This window comes from Salvelinus sp. IW2-2015, linkage group LG6.1 (genome assembly GCF_002910315.2).
Source record: "Salvelinus sp. IW2-2015 linkage group LG6.1, ASM291031v2, whole genome shotgun sequence".
NCBI lineage: Eukaryota > Metazoa > Chordata > Actinopteri > Salmoniformes > Salmonidae > Salvelinus > Salvelinus sp. IW2-2015.
Window position 1 is genome coordinate 12113230 of NC_036845.1, and position 19789 is coordinate 12133018.

Consider the following 19789-nt stretch of genomic DNA (forward strand, 5'->3'; position numbering starts at 1 on the left):
TTTGAGCCTCTATCTAGAGCTACAACCTTAAGATCACAGACATCAACAASATTCAACCATTTTTYCCCCAGTTTCCAGTTGTCTTGAAAGCACCATAAATCCAGAGAATGCCAAACTTTGATGACAAAATTGTTCAAGTGAGTACATCACAAGGTGAGTCCAAAAATGTMTTGTATGCTGCTGSATAAATTATTTAATATGCCAGGGAGATATGTATACTGTAGCTAAGAAAGTAATACTAAGTGTATGGTGTGTAGTAAGCTGTTAGTAGCMCATGTGCCAATAATTTGGTCTATTTTTCACCTCTTAATTCACCCGACCAAGATTTACATGCTTTGAATAGTTCAGGCTCCATGCAGCAGCATTGTCTTAGAATGTTTTGCTCTCTCGATTGTGAGCTTTAAGAGGCTCTTTTGGGCTGGATTTAGGCCTCATGGTTCTGTAAGCATTAAGCGTTGTCACAGAGATTGAGAACGTCACCTGGGAGGGAATGACAGGCAAAGCCGGTGGTGTTATGTGATGGCTTATGGTGAGGATGAAGACRAAAGAGCCCGTTGTTCTAGACATATCTCTGCCAGTGACTCTCGGGAGAGAAGCCTTCAACCCTGCTTCTCTGTGACGGGCAGAGGATGAACATCCTGTAATCCATCACACTTAGGACTCAAGAATGATATTTCACCCTGCTGGCTTATTGTGTTGCCATAGGAAAGTGACAGGTRATGTGGCAGTAAGCACAGCTGAAGGAAAAGGAACCAAAATGAATGTCTGGTTTACGGTTTAAATTTTTTTTGTCTGATGTAAATCTATATTAGTTAATACAATATACTTGTTGATGAATTTAAGCTAATATCCATGTCTTACTATGATGAAATGAATAATTTAGACTACAAAAAAAGAGAACATGTTTAAGCAKTGCTTTTGATATAGGCTACCTTCTTCGGTTCTTTAATTCTGTCCCTTCAAGGTACAATTGTTGAGCAATTAAGTCTAGCAACTGCATTTTACTCTGCTGATTGTTGTTAGGCAATATAAAATCAAGTGTCCTCACATTTACTTGACCATTTTGCATTGTCGTTGCATTATGGAAGCCTCAGTACACACAAAAAAATCAGGGAGGCAGTTGACACATTAAAGAATATGATTGTTCATGCCTGTGTAGACATGGACAGAGTTGACTATCAAAGTGGCAAGAGAATGAGTTTTGGTTTGATTTATGACTTACGATTCTACAGCTGACTTCTAGTGTCATTTTGTAGGGTGGGCTGTGAACAGCATCAATTAAATATATGTTTTTATTAGTCAATCTGGAGAGAATAGTACTATTGTATGATGGGTTCCATACGTTTGTTATTGATTCTACAGTGTCGAGAATGGATATTGTAGGCTATATCTCATAACAAACACATACTTGCCTGGGATGTACTGACTTCTGAAATAATATAACAGAATGGCACGTGTTGCGCATTGACAAGCCACACCATTTTGATAATAGAAAACAAGCTATTTTTAGAAAACAGGACACACCCTTAAATAAATAAATATTTTCATATGTTTTATAAGACTTTATAGACTATTAGAATTATTTTCTGATATCGAGTGTTATTGTATCAGGGCAACATTGGGAAATTAAAATGAAAACTSAATGCATTCTCTCGCCTGTGCGCAGGTGCCAAAATGACAATACACAAAAATAGGCAAGTTTTTCTCTATGTCACTCAATGAGCAGTATGACATTTAAACGCTAAAATAAATGACCAAAACATTATTCAAAATAATTAATGTATTAGGCCTACTTTAGACTAGCGAGAAGATGGCGTGACGCTTACCTGTTGTATCAGAAGAGCGCGGGAAATTCCGTCAGCGCGCGCACCAAAGGCAATACATTTATGAATAGCCTCATATTTTTCAGTATTTTGCGAGAAAAACAATAACAAGCATTTTATTTAAACATACCCTGCTCTCCATTTTCAATCTCTTTCTTTCAAGCTGTTAATATTTCTGCCTGCTCATCCACCCAGAGCTTTTGTCGTCCACCTCACTCACTCCCACCAAAGCGATGTAGTAGAATATCTCGTCGCCAGTGGCAACCTGTTGCCATAGTAATCCATCCTTACAGGTGTAAGTGCACGAGAGAAAGCAAGGTGTGGTTCTGTCTGTGTGTTTCATGACATAGCAAATTGATAAGCTTCTGTTTGAGACATATACGAATAACTGTTTCTTCCACAACCTTAWTGTTAGATAATTATTGCAAAATGTGCAGAATATCTCAATAAATAGAGATATAACACATAGAAAACACTTAATTCTGGCCTTTGATATATATWTTTTTTAACTTCGCTGGAAGAAACATGTAGAGAAACCTTGCACAGACTAGTATCTTGGTTTTGACTCATATCCCATTCCCCGAGTCCCCCGATAGTCCAGGCTACCAAACTATTGCCTAATATCCKAATTATTTTTCTAAATAAACAATGATGACCATGCAAGTCAGTTTATTAATGGTCTGTGAGTAATAGGCTATATTAGACATACCTCAGTGGTAAGATGTGATTGAATTACTTGATTCATAATATAAGAAGCCCAATACTGTTTTGGGTCACAGAGAGTGGGTTATTTGACCTCAGTGTTCAATTAGCATGATTTGCTCTGAGCCAGATGTCAAGCAGTTAGTCTTCCACATTTAAGAATGATGGGTCAGACTGCTTGCAAAAACCAAATSCCCATTGAAGTTGTTCACTAATCTAAAACTCAGTGATGGGCCTGGCATACAAAGCCCCACAGAGCTCTCTGGTGGATATTTTATGCATTGCAGTTTAAAGCACTCAATGGTGACGTATRCTGAATGTATAAAACAGGAACMCTTGCACTTTACATGACATRTACTGACCAGGTGAATCCARGTGAAAGCTATGACCCCCTATTGATCTCAACTATTAAATCCACTTCAATCAGTGTAGGAGGAAGGGAAGGAGACAGGTCAAAGAACCTTGAGACAATTGAGACATGGATTGTGTATGTGTGCCATTCAGAGGGTGGATGGGCAAGACAAAATATTTAAGCGCCTTTGAACGGAGTATGGTAGTAGGTGCCAGGTGCACCGGTTTGAGTGTGTCAAGAACTGMAACACTGCTGGGTTTTTCACRCTCAACAGTTTCCCTTGTGTATCAAGAATGGTCCACCACACAAAGGACATCCAGCCAACTTGACAAAACTGTGTGAAGCATTGGAGTCAACATGGGCCAACATCCCTGTGGAACGCTTTCAAMACTTTGTAGAGTCCATGCCAGATGAATTGAGGCTGTTCTGACTGMAAAAGGGGTGCAGCTCAAWATTAGGAAGGTATTCYTTATGTTTTGTACACTCAGTGTATAAGAATATACTGTATAACCTGGTATTGAGCCTCAGGCGTTTAGTTACCGGACAGCGATGGGCCTATACCAGTGCTGTCATTGGCTCAAAGGGAAGCTGAATCTCCATAAATCTACACCCTCACTGCATGCAGGCTATTATTATGCAAAAACAATACATGTATAGGCAAACAATAGTTTATGTGTAAGTAAGMATCAAAGATTTACTAATTTGTTGATTCCTATGGAAGTTCCACTGTTAACACTTCTGTAGCCGCTGACTGTTTCTTGCTTTCTTTCCAATAGAGAACTGAAAACACAGTCTTTGATCAGCTACCCTCCTAATTAGTAGACATTTTCACTTCATGTTCTTTTATGGAAATGAATTGAACTGAACACAATTCATATCAAACACCATTTGCATAGTTCATTCAAGAAGCTATATACYCAAGAAGCTGGGCACATTTGACCATAMCACTTTAGTTCACACAYGAAAATCAAACCCATATGAATTTACATTTGAAAGAGGAGCATAAGAAATATATTTTACCCAGGGGGTTTGTGGTATCAGAACAGATGAAACAATATTCAAACATGCACTCACACCATCCCTTGATAGATGCTTTCATGTTGGCTACATAGTTTACAGAGCTTTTAAGTCAAATTTCTACTGATAAATGAGTGGGCACATGTGCACACACATATACCCTTTCATGTGAAACACACACACACAAACCACAGGAGGCTGCTGAGGGGAGGATGGCTCATAACGGCTGGAATCGAGTGAATGGAATGGTATTATACATGTTTTTGATGAGTTCAATACCATTCCATTTATTCCGTTCCAGCCATTACTATGCGCCCGTCCTCCCCAATTACAGTTTTTKTAAATCCCTTTGGTGCAATTTTCACAAGTATTTGGTACATTTTTACAACTCTTAGTACAAAACTCAAAACAGATCATCAAAAATGCAGTTGTTTCAAAACTCTAAGCACATTTTCAATTGACTAAGGCCTAGATTTGATTAGATCAAGCGTTAACTGGCAAAAGCCAACACCCACATAGCTGATATTTCGATTGTGTCATAGCTGTTTTGGCTGTGTCGGAGGTGTAACTGCATTGGAGATGTCAAAATCTGTGAGCAACGGCTCTTGATCAGTCACAAAGCCGTAGGCCTACCCCTCCCGGCTGACATCTGATTGAACAACAACACACAAAATCATAGTCACTTTTTCACCAACTTAATCAGTGTTTCAGAAATACATGTTTCACATTTATATGAACAACACATGTTCATATAAAGTAATTGCCTTTTACAATGCAATGCTCACATTACTTTTGATATGATTTTACTTAATCAGACGGCTCTTTATTGATGATCACTTAAACCTTTGGGTAACCTATAGATTTGACATATAAACTGGTTTGTCTACCGCAGACTTCGAGAACTACATCATGAAAATGTATGTCTATAAAGTAGAAACATAAAAAGTAGGATATGKACTCCAATGAACTATTATAGGCTAAAAGGTGACATGATTTTACTTCAGAGTAAGTTTTCAAAAAAGTATATTGACAAGATCATAGATGTACTGCATGTAACAAATCCAATCAAATTAAAGTTTATTGGTCACGTACACAGATTAGCAGATGTTACAGCAGGTGCAGCAAAACGTTTGTGTTTCTTGCTCCTACAGTGCATTAATACAATACAATACCAATACGCAATACAGTACTGTATACCGGAATATAAGCCATTTACGTAGCAGACACTTTTATCCAAAGTGACAACAGTCCACACATTTTGGTATTTGACCCCAGTGGGAATCGAACCCACTGCTCTGGTGTTGCTAATGACATGCTCTTATGAACTGAGACACGTACAGGACCACTACAATACATACGTACAATACTGTAAAATAAAACACACGATTACAATTCAGGTGGAAGACGTATGACTTCCATCCCCATGAGCGTACCACTCTCCCTCATGCCATGGATGTTGAGGATGCAATGATTTCAATCCAGACCAGTCAGGCTTGGATTAGCCATGCCAAAAGGTTTTTCCCCAAGCACATTTACTGTGATGTTGATGAGAACCTATGAACCTACGGCCAAATGCTCAAGACATGCTTGATGCAATGGTGCCTGCTAAAAATTGCTTCTTTAATTTCTTTAATTTGATTACATTGTGAAAGATGTCTTGAATGATGACACCTTTGATCACACATGGGATGGAAATTATGTAAATGAGATGTTCAGTCAATTTTAATGGGCTGTGCAAGTGTTTTGCCTAATGTGAAAAAGTGTCATGTACTGTAATTAACAAAACTAAATTGAGAAGATATCAATATGTTTTGTTTTGGTGATTAAACCAATATACTCATTATATTTCACAGTATACTTTTATTTTGAATCAATGGTTGTGTGGTCAAAGATGTATACAAACTAAATGGATGCACAATGAAAGGTTTTGAATGTAACAAGTGTTACCAGTGTGGAGTTTAGAAAATTCACCACATACTTGTGAAAATAGTACCAAAGCGCAAAAAAAGGTGCCAACAACTTCCTGTGAGACACACACACACACACACACACACACACACACACACACACACACACACAGTCTTGTACAACTAACCTTGTGGGGACACACAATTCAGTCCCATTCAAAATCCTATTTTCCTAACCCTAAACCATACCCTAACCTGCACCCTAAGTGTAACCTTAACACAAAAACCTTAACCTTAACCCTAAACCTAGTTCCTAACCCTAAACCCCCTAGAAGTAGCATTTGACCTTGTGGGGACTAACAAAATGTTTGTTTGTTTACTATTCTTGTATAGTTAAACACATCCMCACACACAAATGCCCACTCTTGACAAAAACAGACATATCCTCTCATGTGAAAGCCCGATTTTCCTAAACTATTCATCAGGCACAGCCTCAGAAGAATAACCATTAAAATAGTTTTTTTTAAACTGGTGGGCTAAAATTKATTTCCTTTCATTATTTTTGTATGAATGTATGTATACTACCTGACCAAAAGTATATGGTCACCTRCTCGTCGAACATCTCATTCCAAAATCATGGGCATTAATATGGAGTTGATCCCCTCTTCACAGCTATAACGGTCTCCACTCTTCTGGGAATGCTTTCCACTAGATGTTGGAACATTGCTGTGGRGACTTGCTTCCATTCAGCCACAAGAGCATTAGTGAGGTCGGGCACTGATGTTGGGCAATTAGGCAATTAGGCCTGGCTTGCAGTTAGCGTTCCAATTCATCCCAAAGGTGTTCGATGGGGTTGAGGTCAGGGCTCAAGTTTTTCCATACCGATCTCGACAAACCATTTCTGTATGGACCTCGCTTTGTGCAMAGGGGCATTGTCATGCTGAAATAGCAAAGGGCCTTCCCCAAACTGTTGCCACAAAGTAGGTCAGCACAGAATCGTCTAGAATATCATTGCATGCTGTAGCGTTAAGATTTCCCTTCACTGGAACCATAAACAACAGCCCCAGWCCATTATTCMGCCTCCACCAAACTTTACAGTTGGCACTATGTATTCGGGCGGTAGCATTCTCCTTGYATCTGCAGATTCATCCGYCAGACTGCCAGATGGAGAAGCTTGATTCATCACTCCAGATAACACGTTTCCACTRCTCCAGAGTCCAATGGCAGCGRKCTTTMTACCACTCATGTCTACGCTTGGCATTGAAWTTCCCGATGAACAGTTCAGTTCTTGTGCTGACCACGCTTCCAGAGGCAGWTTGGAACTTGGTAGTGAGTGTTGCAACCGAGGACAGTCTATTTTAACGCTCTATGCGCTTCAGCACWTKGCGGTCCCTTTCTGTCCYGTTCGGCTGTGTGCTCGATTTTATATGCCTGTCATCAACGGGTGTTGCTAGAATTTCCGATACTTTTGTATGTATAGTTAATGTGTATGTATGTGTGCATATACAGTATATTATTATTTTCTTTGCTACTGCAGATGCAGTGTTTTATAAGCCCATGTGGGCTGGGCATCCTGAAGATGTGACACTATAATAAGGAAATCAATCAATCAAATCCTTGCTTTACTTTAGACATTCCCAGCTAAGACATACTTTGTCTGACACCAATAGTTCCTCTCCATTCCATGTAGACTCATCTGTGTGCACTCCCCAGCTTCCATGAATTAGTAGCTTTGTGCTCACTTCAASAAATCTAATCCCTGTATTTCTTAAACAAAAATCCCGGCAGGAATAACCTCAATAATGTCATTTGGAGAGGAGTGTAATCGTCAGGGGCCTGCTCAGACATGATTAAGTATTAGTTTGACTTTGAATCCAAGAATAATACCTACAATGCACGTGTCCCACTTAGCTAACGTTACACTCCCAAGACATTTTCAAGAGTGACAAGGAGAAATGTTTTGCGYAACATTTAAATGTATTAATGAAAGGTCTATTTATGAGAATGATGTTTAGTGGCTTTGGGGCCTGAATGGACTAGGTGTGACGAACATATATTCTATTCGGAAACATACCTAACTCCATGTCTCAGTAGTCTGACTGACTTCATGTGTGTATTGTAGTAATATGCTATGTTGTTGGATGGTGTTGATCTGTCAATAAACATGTGGTCTAYTGAATGTGTAGTGAAGAAAAGTTAAGTAAACCCTTGAGTCTTGAACACGAATGTCAAAATAAAGAKAATTCATTATTGACAGYTCATGCAACAGTTAAGATTGCATTTGTCCATCAAAGAGCTCATATAAGGGCATGGAAGGACGTCACAAATGGATTAATGGTTGCTACGTTTCTATCCACAAGAGGGCAGTATAATATTATACATCACATGTACATAATCCAAAAAAGGATCTTTAGTCAGACGCCATTCATGTATAAAGCAGTAAATAAACATCTCAAATGTTTATTGATCWTTGCCTAGATCCTGTCGAACATGGATTTTATGGCTCTGTAAATTTGATTCATTCACAACAGCAGCCCTGAAAGTGGCTTTTGAGCCTGGAAAATATCCTGCATGTACTGTACAGGAAGTTTGACAAGTGTTTAATTTCCTGAAGTGACTGTCTGGGAGAGTTGTGGCCTCTATGCTCATGGCAGCTCTGCAGCAGAGCAGGCCCACTGTATACAACTGTAGAGTAGACCACTAAAAATATCAAAGTCCCAATCGCTTGCTCGCACGCTCTCTCTCTCTCTGAGTTATTACAGCATATTTGCTGCTCTTCCATAGAAATCAATGTAGAAATCACTACACACTCATCTTTAGTGGTGATGTGGAGCTCATAATGTCTGGRTGCTTTTGACTTGATCCTGCTCTGTTTACAATGTAAAATAAGGGGATCACAAGCGCTTTTAAAACATATATTTTGCTGTTAATTACCATGAGTAATCAACCTTTCGATTGCCACAACAGAATTCTATGATGTATCACATCATTTGAATTAACGAGGTAGAGGGCAGATAMATTTGGTGTGAAAACAGAAATGAAATACAACAGGAACTATTGGCCTCTCAGACAGAATCCCTATTGGTGAGGATTCTTCATCACACAAAGATTCCTCTGTTCTGTGGCCCATCTTTATTTTGTGTTCTTGTACTTTGGGGGCAATCTACTGTATGTAATATCCATTGCCAGATGAATGACAGATTTCTTTGTTTGATTTTCTTTGTGAAAGTGAGAAATGAGTAATTACATGATACACACCTCTGCGTTATCAGCAGCCTCGCACTATGCACGATGGGCAATGTACATTCCTTCTTCACAAAAACAAGTTTAAAAATCAATGAGATAAGGTTTCAYGATCAATTCTTAGGCAGTGCTTCTGGTCTTMACTTTCCCCYCTCTCATTCTCTGGCTTTTTACCTGATGGARCTGTAGAGAATCCGGAAATAGCCCAACTTATYTAAAATGACAAAGACTAAAATGTTACTGCCTGAAAAGAAAATCAGCATTTCTCCAAACTGTCATCTCCTCAATCTCCCAAAGACAGTAATGATCATTAGGCTGTGCAATTTAAGGAACAAATTTGTGTGGGGAAAAAAAGAAAGAAGGAATSATGTCTCGGGGAAGGATRGGAAGAGGTTCCGAATCATTAGCTCTGTGGAAGTGCCGCTGTTACGGGACTAATTGAGTGTCTGGGTGAGCCATCGTTGGGTCGGCCTCAAAGCGCCGGCGTCAGCATAACCAGGTGGGCGGCTGTAAAGCTAGGAAAATGAAGCCCCACTTCCAGGCAGGAGTAATCAGTGCAGTTTAATAGGGGCGACTTTGAGCCGATTCAGCTGATGAGCGGTGGGCGGCATAAAAGGTCATGAAAGGCGAGGGAGTGTATGGCGTGTTAAGTGAGGTTAGGTACACGTACTGCTGAGTTAAGCAATTTAATTACAATGTACAAACACCTGAAGATGTGTAAGGAAGTGGAAAAATGGTCTATTGTCACACTACACTCCCCGTTCTGTTTGATCTTGTTCATTTCAACAGTGACTTTAGAATCCAGGTCACACCGCCTTTCTCAGACACTGGAACAAAGTGAACAGTGGTTGAATGCTTTATCAGGGTCTTCCCTCCTTGCAGCCTTGAGTCTCGCAGAATCACCACACACACGRKTGGAGGAGCTTTCAGCTTTGTTAGTTGTAGATCTGAACTTTTAGGATAATAATGATATCATTCCCTTGCTTTACATCCTGCAAGTCACATAAGTCATTTACATAACTCAGTGAACTTCACGTAAAGTTGATCTTACCCACCCTTTTTYTATGTCAAGAATTTAGAAATGGTGGTATTCCTCAAGAGCTATAACCACAYAGCTGCTAGACAAGCTACCCACTRAGCTGGAAGTGGAAACCAATTTCATCATCCATTTCACTTCATCATCCACAGCTGGACAGGACGTACAGTTGAAGTCGGAAGTTTACATACACTTAGGTTGGAGTCATGAAAACTCATTTTTCAACCACTCCACAAATTTCTTGTGAACAAACTATAGTTTTGGCAAGTCGGTTAGGACATCTACTTTGAGCATGACACAAGTAATTTTTCCAACAATTGTTTACAGACAGATTATTTCACTTATAATTCACTGTATCACAATTCCAGTGGGTCAGAAATGTACATACACTAAGTTGACTGTGCCTTTAAACAGCTTGGAAAATTCCAGAAATGTTGTCGTGGCTTTAGAAGCTTCTGATAGGCTAATTGGCATAATTTGAGTCAATTGGAGGTGTACCTGTGTATGTATTTCAAGGGCCTACCTTCAAACTCAGTGCCTCTTTGCTTGACATCATGGGAAAATCAAAAGAAATCAGCTAAGACCTCAGAAATGTTTGGTTCATCCTTGGGAGCAATTTCCAAATGCCTGAACGTACCACGTTCATTCTGTACAAACAATAGTATGCAAGTATAAACACCATGGGACCACGCAGACGTCATACCGCTCAGGAAGAGAATGCGTTCTGTCTCCTAGAGATGAACATACTTTGATGCGAAAAGTGCAAATCAATCCCAGAACAACAGCAAAGGACCTTGTGAAGATGCTGGAGGAAACAGGTACAAAATGATCTATATCCACAGTAAAACGAGTCCGATATCGACATAACCTGAAAGGCCTTCAGCAAGAAGAAGCCACTGCTCCAAAACCGCCATTAAAAAAAGCCAGATTACGTTTGCAACTGCACATGAGGACAAAGATTGTACTTTTTGGAAGAAATGTCCTCTGGTCTGATGAAACAAAAAATAGAACTGTTTGGCCATAATGACCATCGTTATGTTTGGAGGATAAAGGGGGATGCTTGCAAGCCGAAGAACACCATTGCAACGTGAAGCCACGGGGTGGCAGCATCATGTTGTGGGGTGCTTTGCTGCAGGAGGGACTGGTGCACTTCACAAAATAGATGGCATCATGAGGGAGGAAAATTATGTGGATATATTGAAGCAACATCTCAAGACATCAGCCAGGAAGTTAAAGCTTGGTCGCAAATGGGTCTTCCAAATGGACAATGACCCCAAGCATACTTCCAACGTTGTGGCAAAATGGCTTAAAAACAACAAAGTCCAAGGTATTGGAGTGGCCATCACAAAGCCTGACCTCAATCATTTTGTGGGCAGAACTGAAAAAGCATGTGGCGAGCAAGGAGGCCTACAAACCTGACTCAGTTACACCAGCTCTATCAGGAGGAATGGCCAAAAGTCAGCCAACTTATTGTGGGAACTTGTGGAAGGCCACCCGAAACGTTGACCCAAGTCAAACAATTTAAAGGCAATGCTACCAAATACTAATTGAGTGTATGTAAACTTCTGACCCACTGGGAATGTGATGAAAGAAATAAAAGCTGAAATAAATCATTCTCTCTACTATTATTCTGACATTTCACATTCTTAAAATAAAGTGGTCATCCTAACTGGGAATTTTACTTGGATTAAATGTCAGGAATTGTGAAAAACTGAGTTGAAATGTGTTTGGCTAAGGTTTATGTWAACTTTCGACTTCAACTGTATATCTCTGCATTCAGGATTTCATTGCAGAGGGAGAGCCTGTTTTATTGCACCTATCATCTTCAGAGACAAGTTGAGAACGGCCTCTGTTTAGCACTAGGATAACGGGGCTCGCTGTGATCACCACTAACGGCCCACGATGAGAACACTCAACCTGTCTCTTCCTGTTTCCTCTGGCTCTCTGTTTATGCTTCCCGGCCATTCACAGCACAGAGGCTTTAATGGGGCACCACAGAACCAACCAAACAAACAATAATCACCCTGTAAGGTGTCAAACCAGGAGGTGTTCACCACATGGCGAGGCAAGATGTTCAACATACCCTCCCTGAAGACATCGATAGTTGATGTCGTGGTATTGGTGTCGGGATCATCGATTTTGGTCCGCTCTCGCCTGCAACAGAAAGCTTGGGTTTGTCTAAGGACACAGTCTAAATATAGGAGTAGGTTCCGGGGCAGCTGTGGTTGGGGTTGTGTGTTATGAGTGTGTTTTTGTTTGATAGGTATCAGTGTGGACTGGACTGGATGAAGGCTGTTTAGACTGGTTGTGCTGTGGGACTTCCAGTTGGCTGACAATACTCTGGCAGGTCTGAGKCCAGCAAGTGGTGTGTGTTGGGGGTTGTAACTGGGGCGGGATGTCCTGGTCTGGACAGGTGCAGGGTGAACAGGTTGAGACAGGCAGGGAACATGGGAAGAAATGGGAGGGGGCACGAAGGGCGGGGAGTGGGTGGTGAAGGAGGGGAGGGGCAGAGGAGACTTGTCAGAAACGGACAAGCACAGGTGGCTTCTTGTCTCCGGGTGAAAGTGTCAGAAGTGCTGAGTCGAGACCTCTACTGTGCCAGAATGGGCCGGATTGAACCGGCACCCGCCCCCTCCACCAACTGTAGCATTGGGGGTGTGCTACGGTCCACAGGCGCCAGACGTGCCAGGCATGCCAACCATACAGCATAGCTCTCTACTGACATAAGCCCTGATTGTGGCTGAGCCCAGCGCGACAAGCCTCCTCACCCCACAGTGTAAAGGCCACGTAGCTGGAACAGAGAGTGTAGCACTGTGGATATGGGCATATGCTTGACATTCCCCATGGAACAACATACACACAGTCTGTGGCTTTCTCAATGGCTAGCTCACAGAGGATTAATGAATAAGCCAGTGAAGTTGAATAAAATKAGCTTACAGGAAAGTTACTATGTTTAGCTAAGCCCATTTTAAATGTACTGTATATACTATATGTTCTAGGTCGAGGAAATAGGATCTTGTTTTAGGCAATAGTTGAAATAGTCCTTGAGGTCAGAATTGTGGACAGAAAAAAAGGAAAGCAATTTAGAAAGCCCTGAAGAGAATTATACAATCAATCACAAAACATACAGAAGAGAAACAGAGAAACTGTCTGGTAAACCAATAGATTTCAGAGGGAGACTTGACCGTACGTGGTTGACTGCTTTGCAGTGGTAGGAGGACAGAGGGTAAGGGAGGACAAGTTCAGTTYGATCGTGTTGGCCAAGCTACTGTAAGATCTGCATGGGTCCAGAGTCAGATGCTGAACAGGGGCCATAAGAGGCCACTATATGGTTAGTATTAGTGTAAAAAGCCTCACCYCATGAGACCTATAGCCTGATAGGATTTCACCCTTAATCCATAATAGGTATGCCTGTCAATTACCTTCGCATGACACATTTGTGTTGGCGATAATGAATTTTGAACACAGAATGGATCCTATAATATCCATGTGGTGTAGACGAAATACTATTACAGCAATTTTCTCCCACATTCTTTTCAGAATGAAAGGGTCTTTCATGAAAGGCAATAAAGGAAGGAGAGCATGAAAGAGAAATTTAATATTTTTCATACTGCAATTTTCAGGAAAATGAAATGGTTTTCACCCTAGTAGAAAGGAGACTAGAGGCTGCTTGTCTCTGTGTGCTGGTGAAGCCTTGTGTTTCTCCACCAGTGTTTATGGGCCATTTAAAAGGCTCCAAATGCACTGCGGTTTGTGGCCTACTAGTCCTTCCCAACTCCTCTCTGGGAGCGAGGCCAAACTGGGCCTCCTGTAAAAACAAATACTGCAGAAATWGTGAGGAGTCTGAGTTATGGACACTAGTCTTGTGGATAGAGAGTTTTTGGCTTATATGTCTGTAAGCGCTTCCATCGTTCTGGCATCCATTTTTATTTCACTGAGTGTAGCTTCTACAGAGCTTAGCAATGATCTGGTCAATAAATGYTTCCATTTTTCAGAAGGAAATCATTCTGAGGGGGATCTATTGCACATACTCAAGCACAAGACCAAAACAAGATATTTGAGGATGTGTCCCTGTTCTTATCAAAGAGGAACATGATTAACTATGATTTTAAGGTATCTTGACTAAATGCACTAAGAGAGTCTTTAAGGAACGTTTGCATCCAAGACTAACGTATAATAAGCATCATAGGGTACTGGACCAAAGTAGTCATTTCAATAACCCCCTATCTTATTTGATGTGTACTAATGCCCTTCAAAGCATACCAAAGTTAATTCAAAACTGACTTGRAAAAAACCTAACCTTGGTTTCCTCATCCCCTTGTGATACATACTGACTGAAGATAGTATGCCACTGACTTTTAAGTGAAAACTTCTTTACGGTCAACTTCAGCAAGATGTTTCTGTCACCAAATGAGATGAAAGCCTTGGTGGTGGAGTATAAAACAAGCTCAAATTAATATCCAGTTTAATGAGGAGCTTCCTCAGATCGTTTCCATCAAGTCTTGGGGGCATTCATAAATGGAGTCCTTSCATTCTACTCTCTAGAAAAAGCATAGTGTTGAATTTGCCCTCAGAAGGCTGGCGTCCCTACATCTCTTAGTTGAAGCACACATGCGCCGACTGTGAAAATAAAATGAGGAACTTTGATGTTAGAGCTTTCACAGTATTCATCATTCATCAAATAATGTGCAATCAAATAAAGTGTGTTAAAATACTGTAAAGCCTGGATTCACATTAGTTGACAACTCAATCAAGTGTTCGCAGTGGGAAAAGACTCAGCTGTATTTCTTTATTCTGTGGTCATATTTGTTGCCTGGATTGTCAAACAGCAATGCTGTGGTCTGTATAGTGACAGCCAGGTGCAGTGAGGCCACCTTCTTTGTTTAAGSCCAGTGACAGTGATGAATGGGACTATATGAAAGCGCCACAGAAAAACACARGAAAGGTTGATGGAGGGAAAAGTATGAATACAAGGAAGGGACAAGCAGCATTACACGTGTCCTGAAACCTGGATCAATGTTCACAGCATCGTCTTTTTTTTGCAGGCAAAACCCTGTCAACTTTGCAGCGACAGTGATTATTCCACTGACAGGTCTCGTTGGTAAAAAAAATGGTGACTGCGTCTGCCCAGCCTTTCAGACGTTCCGTTGGGAGATATGTAATGAATTCTGATGCCAGCTGTCAGTGTGCTGTCGCTAGGGTGGACACGTCGGGAATAGGAAGTAATTTTAAGGCGATTCCATGATTCCACTGGAGCTGTATTTCTTAGGGGAGGGGGTGGGTTGAGGGGAGTGGGATGGTTGGNAAATGGTGACTGCGTCTGCCCAGCCTTTCAGACGTTCCGTTGGGAGATATGTAATGAATTCTGATGCCAGCTGTCAGTGTGCTGTCGCTAGGGTGGACACGTCGGGAATAGGAAGTAATTTTAAGGCGATTCCATGATTCCACTGGAGCTGTATTTCTTAGGGGAGGGGGTGGGTTGAGGGGAGTGGGATGGTTGGGGGGGTGGGGGTGCAGGTAGGTCACAATGGAATAGCTGACAGCATATAAACCTATTTAGAAGGAGAAAAATACATGGTTTGTGAAGTCAACAGTCAGGCGGATTAAGGGAGGTGTGGGACCATGCAAGGTAATTGGAAAATGTATTTTTCTGTCAATCATACGTGGTGTTTTCTTACATCGGTATTCTATTAGTTTTTCTTCGATGTAGAAAGTTGAAGGACCAATCTAGTTCTGGAATTTGCCAGACAGTGACTTATTTCAGGGCGTTTGATTTTTCTCATCAGGAGAACAAGTGTAGGTGGTGTTCTGATCAAATYTGTTTCACATGAACTTCCAGGGGTGAAATTCCTTTATTTGAGGCCAGAAGGCTTTCTCATACACCTCAATTCAAAGACACACACAAAAAAACTGTCTTCCCATATGAATTCAAGTCACACAGGTGTAGGCCTGCTTTGCATCAGATAAAGTAGCTTTGCAGTTAAAAGCACCAAAATAAGGTTTATACATTTAAAAGGACAGCTCTTTCATTAAAGAAAGTGGTTTAAGTGATAYGTCTCTGATAAGCCATCATAAGTTATTTCAAGGGCCGTCTACAGTCGTGGCCAAAAGTTTTGAGAATGACACAAATATWAATTTTCACAAAGTTTGCTGCTTCAGTGTCGTTAGATATTTTTGTCAGAGGTTACTATGGAATACTGAAGTATAATTACAAGCATTTCATAAGTATCAAAGGCTTTTATTGACAATTACATGAAGTTGATAGAGTCAATATTTGCAGTGTTGACCCTTCTTTTTCAAGACCTCTGCAAACCCGCCTTGGCATGCTGTCAATTAACTTCTGGGCCACATTCTGACTGATGGCAGCCCATTCTTGCATAATCAATGCTTGGAGTTTGTCAGAATTTGTGGGTTTTTGTTTGTCCACCCACCTCTTGAGGATTTACCACAAGTTCTCAATGCGATTAAGGTTTGGGGGTTTCCTGGCCATGGACCCAAATATTTGATGTTTTGTTCCCGAGCCACTTAGTTATCACTTTTGCCTTTATGACAAGGTGCTCCATCAATGCTGGAAAAGGCATTGTTCATCACCAAACTGTTCCTGGATGGTTGGGAGAAGTTGCTCTCGAGAATGTGTTGGACCATTCTTTATTCATGGCTGTGTTCTTAGGCAAAATGTGAGTGAGCCCAGTCCCTTGGCTGAGAAGCAACCCACACATGAATGGTCTCAGGATGCTTTACTGTTGGCATGACACAGGACTGATGGTAGCGCTCACCTTGTCTTCTCCGGACAAGCTTTTTTCCGGATGCCCCAAACAATCGGAAAGGGGATTCATCAGAGAAAAATGACTTCACCCAGTCCTCAGCAGTCCAATCCCTGTTCCTTTTGCCAGATATCAGATATGTCCCTGATGTTGTTCCTGGAAGAAGTGGCTTCTTTGCTGCCCTTCTTGACACCAGGCCATCCTCCAAAAGTCTTCACCTCACTGTGCGTGCAGATGCACTCACACCTGCCTGCTGCCATTCCTGAGCAAGCTCTGTACTGGTGGTGGCCCGATCCCGAGCTAAATCAACTTTAGGAGACGGTCCTGGTGCTTGCTGGACTTTCTTGGGCGCCCTGAAGCCTTCTTCACAACAATTGAACCGCTCTCCTTGAAGTTCTTGATGATGCGATAAAATGGTTGATTTAGGTGCAATCTTACTGGCAGCAATATCCTTGCCTGTGAAGCCCTTTTTGTCAAAGCAATGAGTGAACGGCACGTCGTTTCCTTTGGGCAAGTAACCATGTTTGACAGAGGAAGAACAATGATTCCAAGCACCACCCTCCTTTTGAAGCTTCCAGTCTGTTATTCGAACTCAATCAGCATGACAGAGKGATCTCCAGCCTTGTCCTCGTCAACACTCGCACCTGTGTTAACGAGAGAATCACTGACATGATGTCCGCTGGTCCTTTTGTGGCAGGGCTGAAATGCAGTGGAAATGTTTTTTTGGGGATTCAGTCCATTTGCGTGGCAAAGAGGGACTTTGCAATTAATTGCAATTCATCTGATCACTCTTCATAACATTCTGGAGTATATGCAAATTGCCATACAAACTGAGGCAGCAGACTTTGTGAAAATGTATATTTGTGTCATTCTCAAAACTTTTGGCCACGACTGTACTTATTTGACCACAGCAGTAGACTCCTATTAAATAAATGAATGCCTCACCTCTGTGTGAGTGGTTCCTTTTGACTCCCTACTCCCTCCCACCACTACCCCCATGCTAATGCAGTCATGATTACCCAAGAGGCACTGAGGATAATTATGTACGTTAATCAATACAGGCTTGTTAGGAGGAGCCAAAGTCAAACATTTTCAGCACAGCATTATTGTACCTCATCAACAACATGGAGAAGGTAACAGCCAAGACATCAATCCCAGGTCACATCAACACATGTAAACAGTCCTCTTGACTAGGGTTGAATATTTTCCCGGTATTTTCTATCCCTAAAATAAATCACTTTCTTCTGGGTAACCCGGTATTTCCCGCCAAAACCAGAAGTGTCATTCTAAAGCATACACATTCKGTATGTCTGGATATGATTCGAGCTTTGATTGGCATGAAAATTCAAGCMGGAAGTGCCATACACTACGGACATTTTATTAGCCCTACATTAAATACATTTTATGAGCCCAAACTCAAATAAGCCCAAATGACTGTGCAGTCATCCAATACATGACCTATGGTGACTTCCTGCTTATATAAAGGTAAAATAAAATATATAGGTTACCTCACATTACGCACGACAGAAAACATAAAAGCCCATAGATGTAGCTATTCTGTCTTGGGTAAATAAATGAAACAAGCYCCAGTAGGCTACTCTTTTTGAGTGTGGACTGTATTACTGTACTGAATTGTATTATACGRACTGGAATTACACACTTGTTCAAAGCATGAAGATGGGAGAGAACATGCGATGCTGGTGCAGTTACAATTATAGGCTGGCGAGTTTGATTTTGAAATATAATAGGGTCTATTTTACTTTTTTATAATTAGTAGGCTGACGCAATGAGTGTATTAGCCTACGTCCTCGTTTTCTCTATTGCTTCCTAGCTTTTAAGTCGTTTTCTTTTCAAGTCAAAGTGTACTGTTAGTTAGCTAGCTAATGTTAGCTGGCTGKCTCACTAGCTAACGTATGATCTGTGTAGTTATATTATTCGTATCTCAGAGCCAGCTAACATTGAACCTGGTTGGTTAGCTACCTGCAGACACATGCAGGCTAGTAACGTTTTAGGTTGGGATTATGTTTAATTTGTATTTGTATTTGTATTTTTTATGGATCCCCATTAKCTGCTRCTAAAGCAGCAGCTACTCTTCCTGGGGTCCAGCAAAATTAAGGCAATTTATACAATTTTAAAACATTACAATACATAAACATATTTCACAACACTGTGTGCCCTCAGGCCCCTACTCCACAACTACCGCATATCTACATGACTAAATCCATGTGTATGTGTGTATGTGTATGTATGTTATCATATGTGTGTGAGTATGCATGTGTCTGTGCCAATGTTTTTATTGCTTCACAGTCCCCGCTGTTCCATAAGGTGTTCCTTTATCTGTTTTTTAAATCTAATTTTACTGCTTGCGTCAGTTACTTGATGTGGAATAGAGTTCCATGTAGTCATGGCTCTATGTAGTACTGTGTGCCTCTCATAGTCTGTTCTGGACTTGGGGACTGTGAAGAGACCTCTTGTGGCATGTCTTGTGGGGTATGCATGGGTGTCCAAGCTGTGTGCCAGTAGTTTAGACAGACAGCTCGGTGCATTCAACATGTCAATACCTCTCATAAATAAAAGTAGTGATGAAGTCAATCTCTCCTCCACTTTCAGCCAGGAGAGATTGACATGCTGTCAGGAATCAAGGTAAGACCCAGATGCAGACTGCTGAACAGACTGTTCGATAATGTCCATAATTTATGTCCATTTATGTCAAAATAGCTTMTTTTGTTAGGGCGTTTGGTAAACAAATCCAAAAGCGCGTTCAGGTCCAATCGGACGAAAAGTTCAAAAAGTTATATTACAGGTCGAAGAAACTTGTCAAACTAAGTATAGAATCAATCTTTAGGATGTTTTTATCATAAACGTTCAATAATGTTCCAACTGGAGAATTCCATTGTCTGTAGAAAAGCAATGGAACGAGAGCTACCTCTCATGTGAAATGCGAG